This window comes from Emys orbicularis, chromosome 10 (genome assembly GCF_028017835.1).
Source record: "Emys orbicularis isolate rEmyOrb1 chromosome 10, rEmyOrb1.hap1, whole genome shotgun sequence".
Taxonomy (NCBI): domain Eukaryota; kingdom Metazoa; phylum Chordata; order Testudines; family Emydidae; genus Emys; species Emys orbicularis.
The window spans coordinates 44,113,616-44,125,913 of record NC_088692.1 but is presented as its reverse complement, the minus strand read 5'-3'; the positions used below and the strand labels follow the sequence as shown (position 1 = coordinate 44,125,913).

General features: G+C 47.7%; 1 protein-coding gene across 1 annotated transcript in view; it reads right to left on the bottom strand.

Annotated features, from left to right (window-relative positions):
- Positions 1–12,298, bottom strand: part of HCN4 (hyperpolarization activated cyclic nucleotide gated potassium channel 4) — a 188,760-nt gene that overhangs the window by 59,022 nt on the left and 117,440 nt on the right. The window lies entirely within an intron of this gene.

The following is a 12,298-nucleotide window of genomic DNA, read 5'->3' as shown; positions in this document are numbered from 1 at the left end:
GTACTCTTCGATTAGGCTGCTCCAAAAATTATTCAGCTGAAGTTCCTTAAACTTTTGTTTCAAATCAGAGTCAGAAATTAAGTCAATTAGGCTTTCATAATCGTGCTCAGTAAAGCCGACTGGTTTGGCTGTAATTACAAATGGATTTCGAACCCAAGCATTATCATCAGTAGTTGGAGGAAAATATTCTAATAAAGAGGCCTGCAAGTCACGTAAGTGCTGTAAAATGGTGCTGAAAACTTCTTCATGGACTGTAGAATTTATTTCAGTCAGAAATTCATGTACTGTAGGGAAGCAGTCGAAGTTATTCTGTTCTACAGAAGATGCCCAGAATTCCAGTTTCTTTTTTAACGACGAAATTTTATCCATTCTAGTAAAAATGGTCACATTCTTTCCTTGCAGCGACAGATTAATTTCATTTAATTTTGCAAAAATATCTGCAAGATACGCAAGTCTCATTAGCCATGAGGAATTTGTCATACAGTCATTAAATTTTCATCCTGAATTATCTGAAGTGAAGAATACCAGTAGTTCACTATTTAGCTCAAAAAGCCTCACAAGCACTTTTCCTCTGGATAGCCACCTCACTTCCACATGTAAAAGAAGCGTTTTGTGCTGACTACCCATTTCCTCGCACAAAATTTTAAATAACTTGGATTGAAGTGGTCGAGATTTGACAAAATTGATAATTTGTACTGCTTCATCGAGCACAATTTTCAGATATGCTGGTATTTTTTTAACTGCAAGTGCTTGTCTGTGTAAAACACAATGGCTCTTAGTGCTTTCTGGTGCCACACTTATGATTCGCGTTACAGCTACCTTCATCTTCCCGATCATTGCCCAAGCACCGTCAGTACATACATCAATACATTTTCCCCAACTAATTTCATGCTGTCTGATAAAATTGTGGATGCAGTTGAATATTTCTTCTCCAGTCATGTTGCTTTGCAGAGATTCACATAAGAGCAGGTCCTCTTCAATAATATTATTAAATCTATATTTGACAAATACTAGTAGCACAGCAAGTCCTGAAACGTCAGTGGACTCAGCTAGCTGCAATGAATACTCATGGCAAATTTTCATTAGCAAACTAGCTCTTTTTCTATGTCATCGGCAAGATCTTTAATATGGCGTGCAACAGTATTATTTGACAACTATACAGCATCACTTTTTTTTTACCAGACTGCTCACTCAACATGCACATTACAATATCTTTCGCACAAGGCTTGATAAGCATTTCTCCAATAGTGTGAGCTTCTCCGGCAAGCGCTATACGGTAACTTACCCAATAAGATGCCTCTGTTGCACTTTCGTTGTCTGTTTTAGCAATTTTAATCATTGAAAGTTTACAATTTCCAAGTAAGTCATGCTGCCTCTTGAAAAAACATATACCTTTGTCTTTGTATTCAGCATGCTTGGTTTCCAAATGCCTACGAAGTTTAGCAGGAGCCAATGAACTGTTTGCTAGTATTTTGTTGCACACGAAGCACTGCGCATCAGGAACATCTTTATTTCCAACACACGTAAAACCGAAAGACAAATAACTTTCATCATACTTTCGTTTCGGTCTTTTAACACCTGCTTCTTCTTGTTTTTTGATATACTTCAGTGGAAATTCTTTCACCTTGGATAACTCACTAGTACTAACAGATTTTTTGGCAACAAAAGACTGCGATTGTTCATCCTCACTTTGAAGTGTCACAATATTTTGCTTGTTTATTTCGGCCACAGTTGGAGTACCAGAAGAACTTGCTTTTCGTTTCAAAGTTCCTTCTTTTAGCCACAAATTCATGGTGATTAGGTTTAGTAAAAATATTTAGAAATACTGATTTTTGTCAAATTTTGTTTGTCACGAATATTTATATTGTTTTGAGCGAAGCTAGTTTAGTTGTGCTTATCGCACAGACGGTAAAGACCCACAGGTTTGAACGTGTTGAGTGAATATGTTATATTCAACATGGCGTAAAGAGAATGGTGTGTGCATACCACTGCAGTTCGCGCAGCCTTGAGCAGAAGGGGTACGACGTCACTAACTGAAACGTGCCCGAAAGGGGTAGACATCAATGTGCTTGTGTGCCGCGTTCAATTTACACCATGATATTCAATACAAGATCTATCAATAACTGGAAAAAGAGTTTTATATTAAATTATAGTCATTCAAAAAGTGTTGTAAACTATGCTTCAAATATGCCAAATTGAAAATTAAAAAAAATTTAAAGACCCTTTTTTAAAATTATGATTCTTTCACAGAACACCTATTCACATCGTGTGGAACACCAGTGTTACGCAGAACACAGTTTGGGAAACGCTGCTCCAGATCATTTATGAATAAGTTGAATAGGATTGGTCCTAGGACTGACCCTTGGGGAACACCACTAGTTACCCCTCTCCATTTTGAAAATTTACCATTTATTCCTACCCCTTTGTTCCCTGTCTTTTAACCAGTTCTCAATCCACGAAAGGATCTTCCCTCTTATCCCATGACAACTTAATTTATGGAAGTGCATTTTGTGAGGGACCTTGTCAAAGGCTTTCTGGAAATCTAAGTACACTATGTCCACTGGATCCCCCTTGTCCACAAGTTTGTTGACCCTTCAAAGAACTCTAATAGATTAGTAAGACATGATTTCCCTTTACAGAAACCATGTTGACTTTTGCCCAACAATTTATGTTCTTCTAGGTGTCTGACAATTTTATTCTTTACTATTGTTTCAACTAATTTTCCTGGTACTGACATTAGACTTACCAGTTTGTAATTGCTGGGATCACCTCTAGAGCCCTTTTTAAATATTGGTGTTACATTAGCTATCTTCCAGTCATTGGGTACAGAAGCTGATTTAAAGGCAGGTTACAAACCATAGTTAATAGTTCCGCAATTTCACATTTGAGTTCTTTCAAAACTCTTGGGTGAATGCCATTTGGCTTGTTACTGTTAAGTTTATCAATTAATTCCAAAACCTCCTCTAGTGACACTTCAATCTGTGACAATTCCTCAGATTTGTCACCTATAAAGGACAGCTCAGGTTTGGGAACCTCCCTAACATCCTCAGGTGTGAAGACTGAAGCAAAGAATTCATTTAATTTCTCCACAATGACTTTATCGTTTTAAGTGCTCCTTTTGTATCTTAATCGTCCAGGGGCCCCACTGGTTGTTTATCCGGCTTCCTGCTTCTGATGTACTTAAAAAACGTTTTGTTATTACCTTTTGAGTTTCTGGCTAGCTGTTCTTCAAACTCCTTTTTGGCTTTTCTTATTACATTTTTACACTTAGTTTGGCAGTGTTTATGCTCCTTTCTATTTACCTCACTACGATTTGACTTCCACTTCTTAAAAGGTGCCTTTTTATCTCTCACAGCTTCTTTTACATGGTTGTTAAGCCACAGTGGCTCTTTTTTAGTTCTTTTACTGTGTTTTTTAATTTGGAGTATACACTTAAGTTGGGCCTCTATTATGGTGTCTTTGAAAAGTGTCCATGCAGCTTGCAGGGATTTCACTCTAGTCACTGTACCTTTTAATTTCTGTTTAACTAACCTCCTCATTTTTGCATAGTTCCCCTTTCTGAAATTAAATGCCACAGTGTTCGGCCGTTGAGATGTTCTTCCCACCACAGGAATGTTAAATGTTATTATATTATGGTCACTATTTCCAAGCCGTCCTGTTATAGTGACCTCTTGGACCAGATCCTGTGCTTCACTCAGGACTAAATCGAAAATTGTCTCTCCCCTTGTGGGTTCCTGTACCAGCTGCTCCAAGAAGCAGTCAATTAAAGTATCGAGAAATTTTGTCTCTGCATTTCGTCCTGAGGTGACATGTACCGAGTCAATATGGGGATAATTGAAATCCCCCACTATTATTGAGTTCTTTTATTTTGATAGCCTCTCTAATCTCCCTTGGCATTTCATTGTCACTATCACTGTCCTGGTCAGGTGGTCGATAATAGATCCCTACTGTTATATTCTTATTAGAGCATGGAATTACTATCCATAGAGATTCTATGGAACATGTGGATTCATTTAAGATTTTTACTTCATTTGATTCTACATTTTCTTTCACATATAGTGACACCCCCTCTCCCCCCCCCACACGACCTGTTCTATCCTTCCGATATATTTTGTACCCCGGAATGATTGTCCCCCATTGACTGTCCCCACTCCATCAGGTTTCTGTGATGCCTATTATATCAATAGCCTCCTTTAACACGAGGCACTCTAGTTCATCCATCTTATTATTTAGACTTCTAGCATTTGCGTACAAGCACTTTAAAATCTTGTCACTGTTTATTTGTCTGCCCTTTTCTGATGTGTCAGATTCTTTTTTATGTGAATGTTTCTCATCTGATCTGGCCCATACTTTATCCTCTTCCATCCTCTCCTCCTGACTAAAACCTAGAGAATCTCTATCAATAGACTCTCCTCTAAGAGAAGTCTCTGTCTGATCCACGTGCTCCTCTGCAGTGATCGGCTTGCCCCCATCTCTCAGTTTAAAAATTGCTCTGCAACCTTTTTCATGTTAAGTGCCAGCAGTCTGGATCCACTTTGGTTTAGGTGGAGCCCATCCTTCCTGTATAGGCTTCTGCTATCCCAAAAGTTTCCCCAGTTCCTAATAAATCTAAACCCTTCCTCTGTACACCATCGTCTCATCCACGCATTGAGACTCTGAAGCTCTACCTACCTACCTTGCCCTGCTCGTGGAACTGGAAGCATTTCTGAGAATGCTACCATAGAGGTCCTGGATTTCAGTCTCTTTCCTAGCAGCCTAAATTTGGCCTCCAGGATGTCTCTCCTACCCTTCCCTATGTCACTGGTACCTACATGTACCATGACCACCGGCTCCTCCGCAGACTACACAGAAGTCTATCTAGATGCCTCGAGAGATCCGCAACCATCTGCCTTCATGCTCATCTGTGGCTGCCACTGAAATGACAGAGGCAAGAGTCAGGCACTACACAGAGGGGAGACAATGTCCTGTTTCACCCCAGCTGGGCAGCGCTCAGGAAATGTCTCCATTGGCCTTGTCATTCTGGCTTCTCTACAGCATCTCTCAGCCTGAAGGATCCCATAGTGCTCTATCAGCGGTACATCTATGAGAATCACTTATTTCCATCACGGAAATGCAGCTGCTTTTGGGGTTGAACGCAACAGCTGTTAAACACTGCAGTGCAACTTGATGCTACAGTTTAAGACAGGAAGTGAAGGATGCTCTATCAAGCTGAAACTGAAGTGGGAATTTTGGAGGACAGATTTCTATCAGCCCTGTTGGAATTTGGCTAAAATACCCAGGCTAACACCCTTTCTCACCAGAAGATCTGCCAGTGGTGTTGGGCCCTTCTTGTGAGATGCTGAGCAAACTCAGTTCTCATCCAGCTCCGCAGGAGTTGACAGTAGAGGAGGAATTCAACACCACACAAAAACTGGGTCTCTAATGGCCACAGGTGGCCAGGGCCTGAGATCTAGAGGAATGAGATACAGGATTGAGAGCTGACAATTGGGAGCAGCTCTGCCAATGACTTGCTGTTTGGCCTTGGACAAACAACTTCAACTCTCTGGCAGCCCCTTAGGAAGCGGGGGATAATATTTACCCACCTGCCCTGGGACTTTAGAGGGCAAGGCAGTATTTTGTACAGTAGTTACCCAACGCAGACCAGAGCCCCCTAGCATCCTACTGATGCACAGGGTCAGAACTGGCTCAGAGGGAAGAGTGCTACCAACTGTACCGCCAACACCATTCCCTCCAGCATCCGGCTCCGCCCTGGGAAGCAGCCTGTTCCACACCAGACCCTGAGTAACTTTTCAGATCTTATGGAGGTTACAGCTCAAACTGCCAGGGCTGTAGGCGAGCAAGGAGCAGCTGGCACTGGGCAGGGCTGTGTGCCAGTGACAGCAAATGAGAACAGCAGAAACTGGAGCTTCAGCTCAGTGCCTCAGGATGTCAATCTACCCACTGAGCACTTCAGGCACCTACAAAACCTTTCCGGACACTTGTGATTGCAATCTCTGGGATGCCCATTGGTTTATGGACCTCTTCAGGCTGTTAATTTAGGCCTGGTCTAGGCCCAGGGTTTTTTACCAGCACAAATATGTCTACTGACCTGTGCCAGGCAGGGCGTCAGACTAGATGATGACAGTAGTCTCTTCTGCCTTAACATCTACGAATCTGTTACACTGGTGATATTTTTGTAACTGAACTAGTAATGCTGTGTGACAAAGTTCCTCCTCTATCTTGGTGGGGTCCTGCGCTTATTGGCGGATTTTCTTGCCTCAGAGATTCACCATGTGGGTTGGGGAACAGCCCAGAGACCTTCCCCTCTGGAAGAACCCATAGTCCAGGTCAATTGGGAGGATTGGGGGGAACCCGGGCCCGCCCTCTACTCCGGGTTCCAGCCCAGGGCCCTGTGGACTGCAGCTGTCTATAGTGCCTCCTGTAACAGTTGCATGACAGCTACAACTCCCTGGGCTACTTCCCCATGGCCTCCTCCAAACACCTTCCTTATTCTCACCACAGGACCTTCCTCCTGGTGTCTGATAACGCTTGTGCTCCTCAGTCCTCCAGCAGCACACCCTCTCACTCTCAGCTCCTTGCACCTCTTGCTCCCAGCTCCTCACACTCCCACCACAAACTGAAGTGAGCTCCTTTTAAAACCCAGGTGCCCTGATTAGCCTGCCTTAATTGGTTCTAGCAGCTTCTTCTTAATTGGCTCCAGGTGTTCTAATTAGCCTGCCTGCCTTAACTGGTTCTAGCAAGTTCCTGATTACTCTAGTGCAGCCCCTGCTCTGGTCACTCAGGGAACAGAAAACTACTCATCCAGTGACCAGTATATTTGCCCTCTACCAGACTCCTGTACCCCACTGGTCTGGGTCTGTCACAGCTGATACAAACCCCAGTGTGGACACAGCTATAAGGGGATAAAAGTGCCTTATACTGATGTAGCTTATTCTCCTTCCTGTAGGGTAATAGATATAGCAGAATAACTGCAGCCACACGAGAGGGAGTGTTCCAGGGTAGTTAAAGTGGCAGAACTTGTGTGTGTTAAGCCCTTACACTGTGTTAAGGAAACAGCTCTGTCCTCATTAAACAAATTTTCAACCAAGCAGAACCAAGTTACAGAACAGTGTGTGAACCCAGCTGAGCAGGGATCCATTTGAACATACGTCTGGCACTGACCTAGTTTAGTGCATTCCCTGATTCAGGGAGCATTTGCATGGGTGAACTCACAGGTTTTTTAAATGATCTGCCAAACCAGTTTGACTATAGCCCTAATATAGATAGCGCTGCACAGGTCTGGGCACCCTCAGTGTCCCATACTCAGCCGCTCCTGCTCAAAATGTTTTGTGGCAATTCTTGTAACTCCTCAAAGGAAGCATTGGGTCCATGGGTGGTATGTGGATGCCTCCTTTGAGGAGACTAGACTCCCCACCCTTGCCCCTTCTGCCCGAGGTCCCGCCCCACCTTGCCCGTCCCCTCCCTTCCACCTGCCAAAGCCCTGAGGCCCACCGCAGCCAGAGGAGCCCTGGCCAAACTGCCCCAACCCCATGGCCATTGGCTGGCCCCCAAGCGCCGGCCTGACCAGTCCCAAGCCAACCCCTGACCCAAGTTGCCCTGGGTCCCCCTTGGCCATAGCCAGCCGGCTGAGCCTCAGCTCTAGGCTACCAGCCCAAGCTAAGCTTCCACCAGCTTTGGGGGATATGGGGAGTCAGGGCGGGGCCTCGAGCACTTTGGAGAAGGCTCCATGGTAACTGATGCAATGGCTTATGTTATGGGACATTCCTGGCAGGGCAGCCAGTTGTGAGCGATTGAGCCAATCTATTACAGCAGAAGTCCATGGGGCCGGATGCGCTGCATCCGAGGGTGCTAAAGGAGTTGGCGGATGAGATTGCAGAGCCATTAGCCATTATTTTTGAAAACTCATGGCGATCAGGGGAGGTCCCGGATGACTGGAAAAAGGCTAATGTAGTGCCCATCTTTAAAAAAGGGAAGAAGGAGGATCCGGGGAACTACAGGCCAGTCAGCCTCACCTCAGTCCCTGGAAAAATCATGGAGCAGGTCCTCAAGGAATCAATTATGAAACACTTAGAGGAGAGGAAAGTGATCAGGAACAGTCAGCATGGATTCACCAAGGGGAAGTCGTGCCTGACTAACCTAATTGCCTTCTATGATGAGATAACTGGCTCTGTGGATGAGGGGAAAGCAGTGGATGTGTTATTCCTTGACTTTAGCAAAGCTTTTGATACGGTCTCCCACAGTATTCTTGCTGCCAAGTTAAAGAAGTATGGGCTGGATGAATGGCAGGCCAGTCCTCGCCCACAGACAACCCGCCAACCTTAAGCATATTCTCACCAGCAACCACGCACCGCACCATAACAACTCTAACTCAGGAACCAACCCATGCAACAAACCTCGATGCCAACTCTGCCCACATATCTACACCAGCAACACCATCACAGGACCTAACCAGATCAGCTACAACATCACCGGCTCATTCACCTGCACGTCCACCAATGTTATATATGCCATCATGTGCCAGCAATGCCCCTCTGCTATGTACATTGGCCAAACTGGACAGTCACTATGCAAGAGGATAAATGGACACAAGTCAGATATCAGGAATGGCAATATACAAAAACCTGTAGGAGAACACTTCAACCTCCCTGGACACACAATAGCAGATGTAAAGGTAGCCATCTTACAGCAAAAAAACTTCAGGACCAGACTCCAAAGAGAAACTGCTGAGCTCCAGTTCATTTGCAAATTTGACACCATCAGATCAGGATTAAACAAAGACTGTGAATGGCTATCCAACTACAGAAGCAGTTTCTCCTCCCTTGGTGTTCACACCTCAACTGCTAGCAGAGCACCTCACCCTCCCTGACTGAACTAACCTCGTTATCTCCATACTGATTTATACCTGCCTCTGGAGATTTCCATTACTTGCATCTGAAGAAGTGAGGTTCTTACCCACGAAAGCTTATGCTCCCAATACTTCTGTTAGTCTTAAAGGTGCCACAGGACCCTCTGTTGCTTTTTACAGACTCCCCTAAGTCGGTCTATCTAAGGTACTTATCTGGCCCCCATTACCATAGTCTTTGAGCACCTCATAATTTTTAATGGCTTTCTCCTCTCAGCACGCCAGGCTGGCAGGGCTGTCACCCCCATTGCACAGGTGGGGAACTGAGGCATAGAGAGACTAAGTGACTTGCCAAGGCCACACAGAGTCTGTGGCAAAGCAGGGACTTGAACCCCAATCTCCCAAATTCCAAGCTAGTGCCCTGACCCCAGGTCATCCAGCCTCTTCATCCCTCCCTATCCATACTGTTTATTGCCTTTTCCTAGGTGTAGGGCTTGGCATGTGTCAGTCTGGACTGTCCCCTCCTCGCCTGCGGTGCCACTTGCTCCAACTCCTCCAGCTGACGTTTGGTTTTAGCTGAATTTGCACTGTAAATCTGGCACATCAGGCTGGCATGAGAGCCTGGCTGTTCAAGAACGCAGCGATGGGATGCAAAGCTTTGGGAGTTTGGCTCAGGAGAGAACCGTCTGAAAGTCCTTCCAGGCTGCTCAGCATGTTTGCAGCTTCCACCCAGTTCCTAGTGGGCAGGTATCCACATCACAAAACCCACCACAGAACTGGCACTAATTGACTTGGGTCAGTACTGACCAGGCAGAGAGACTCCGCTCCCCCTTCAGCTGCTGCTCAGGCTAGTACCTCCCCGGGATGGTTGAGGCACATCAGCAGAAAGGCAGAGACAGCATGATCTAGTGGCCAGGGCACTGGATGCCTGGGTTCTATTTTTGGCTCTAACAATGTCCTGCTGGGTGACCATAGGCACATCACTTCCCCTCGCTGCGCATTCTGGTCTGTCTAGACCGTAGGCTCTTCAGGCCAGGGGCCGTCTCTCACTCCGTTTCTGTCCAACACCCAGCACAACAGGGCCTTGATCTCTAGTCACCACAATAGAAATAGAGAGGGGGCAGCGTGGGGGAAGATCGTGCTGTACCTGTCCTGCAGATCAATAGAGCAGTCAGTCTGGCACCATTCACCAGCAGGGAGAAATAAACAAACCAACCTCCCCACAGGTGGTTCTCTGTGGCTTCTAACTCAGCCTGAGATGGGCCACCCATCCTGGCCCTTCACAGCTCTGCATAGGGCAGGCATGAGATGTTGGCTGAGCCTTTTTAATTTCAAGTTTCTTTCTGCTTCAGTGCCTGATTTTGAAGAAGAAATTGGCTGGGGGATCCAGAGGTTAAGAGCTGCAATAAGAGGCAATTTTTTAAGGTTTGTCAGTTTTGCTGCTTAATCATCTGGACGTTGTCCCTTTGAATAAGGGATCCTGAATTCTTGGGGAAATGCTGAAAGGCACCATGAGCTCATCAGGCACTTACCATATGTTCCATGTCTCATCATAAACATTGCAGCCACCAGCAGAGCCCCGGCTATTGCTCCTGCTATGGGAGTTGCAATACTGCCTGGCACAGTTTATTTTCAGGATGCTTTATAGTCTGTACAACACCCCCATAAGGCAGGGAGGTGAGCAGTGCAATCACACCATCTTATACACAGAGAAACTGAGGCAAGGGAGGATGAATGACTTGCTCAAGGCCACAGCAGGGATTGGTGTCAGGAATTAGGAGCCTGTGGTTCAAACCCAGGCCTGCCTTTATGGGGAGGCACTGGGCACGCTGCCGCCCCAGCTCAGCCCCACAGATGCACAAGGGCCTGCTCCCAGCATGGAGCAGCAGGGCCGCCCAGAGGATTCAGGGGGCCTGGGGCAAAGCAATTTCGGGGGCCCCTTCCATAAAAAAAAGTTGCAATACTATAGTAACATGTATTTGGAAATGTAAAAAATAACTAGTGAAATACATTCAAAAATTAATTTGTAATAATTTGAAAATACACTAAATACATTATTTAAAAACATTAAATGCTTTAATGGTATGTATACATTTGCAATTACATAATGGGCTATTGCTGGGTGATGGTGATGGTTGGTGCCAATGGGCTGCCGCTGCCTGGGGGTGGTGCTGCTGTTACCCAGGGCTGGGTGGGGAGCTGGGCTCTGGATTGGGGGGTGCCCGGCTCACAGGGGCTGGACTCAGGACTGTGGGGAGATCGGGTCAGGGGGGTGTCCGGCTCAGAGGGGCTGGGCTCGGAGCTGGGGGTCAGGGCTGTGGGGGGGATGGGGTCGGGGGGTGTCCGGCTCAGAGGGGCTGGGCTCGGAGCTGGGGGTCAAGGCTGTGGGGGGGATGGGGTTGGGGGGTGTCCGGCTCACAGGGGCTGGGCTCGGAGCTGGGGGTCAGGGCTGTGGGGGGATGGGGTCAGGGGGGTGTCCGGCTCACAGGGGCTGGGCTCAGGGCTGTGGGGAGATGGGATCAGGGGGGTGTCCAGCTCAGAGGGGCGTCCAGCTCAGAGGGGCTGGGCTCGGAGCTGGGGGTCAGGGCTGTGGGGGGGATGGGTTCAGGGGGTGCCCGTCTCAGAGGGGCTGGGCTCGAAGCTGGGGTCAGGGCTGTGGGGAGGATGGCGTCAGGGGGTGTCCGGCTCAGAGGGGCTGGGCTCGGAGCTGGGGGTCAGGGCTGTGGGGGATGAGGTCGGGGGGGGGGTGCCCGGCCCCTTACCATGCCGCTTACCCCCTCTCCCGGAACCTCAGCACGCCGTGTCCAATGCTGCAGCGGCGTGGTGTTTCCAGCGGGGCCTGAGCTCCTGCCGCTCAGCTGCAGCTCGCAGCCCCGCCCCCTTACCAGCTGAGACGCTGGGGGATGGGGGAAGACGGAGGCGGGGGGAGCCTCCAATATACTCGTGGGGGCCCCTGCGGGGCCTGGGGCAAATTGCTCCACTTGCCCCCCCGCCCCCCGGGCGGCCCTGTGGAGCAGGGTTTGTGTAATTTTTTGAACCCGCCTCCTTGCTGTCTCCTGCCAGCAGGGGGAGCTGGGCTCCTGCCTTCTCCTGTGTGCATCCAGAGCAGACTCCACTTAGGTTCTGCCGCTGCTGCTTTCCAGACCAGTCAGCCCTGCTTGTTTCACCACAGAGGGCTCTGCAAGGCGCATTCCACCTCCCTCCAGCTTCCCCCACCTCCAGGTGATGCTAGAGAGAGGAGGAAGATACTGGAGTGGGGGAGGCAGTGGAGGGCTGCTGGATAGCTGCGGGGTGCTTAGGGTTGCCAACTGTCTAATTGCACAAACCCAAACACCCTTGCCCCATCCCTTCCCCAAGGCCCCGCCCCTGCTCACTCCATCCCCCCTCCTTCTGTTGCTTACTGTCCCCCACCCTCATTAATTTTCCATGGGCTGGGGCAGGGGATTGGGATGCGGG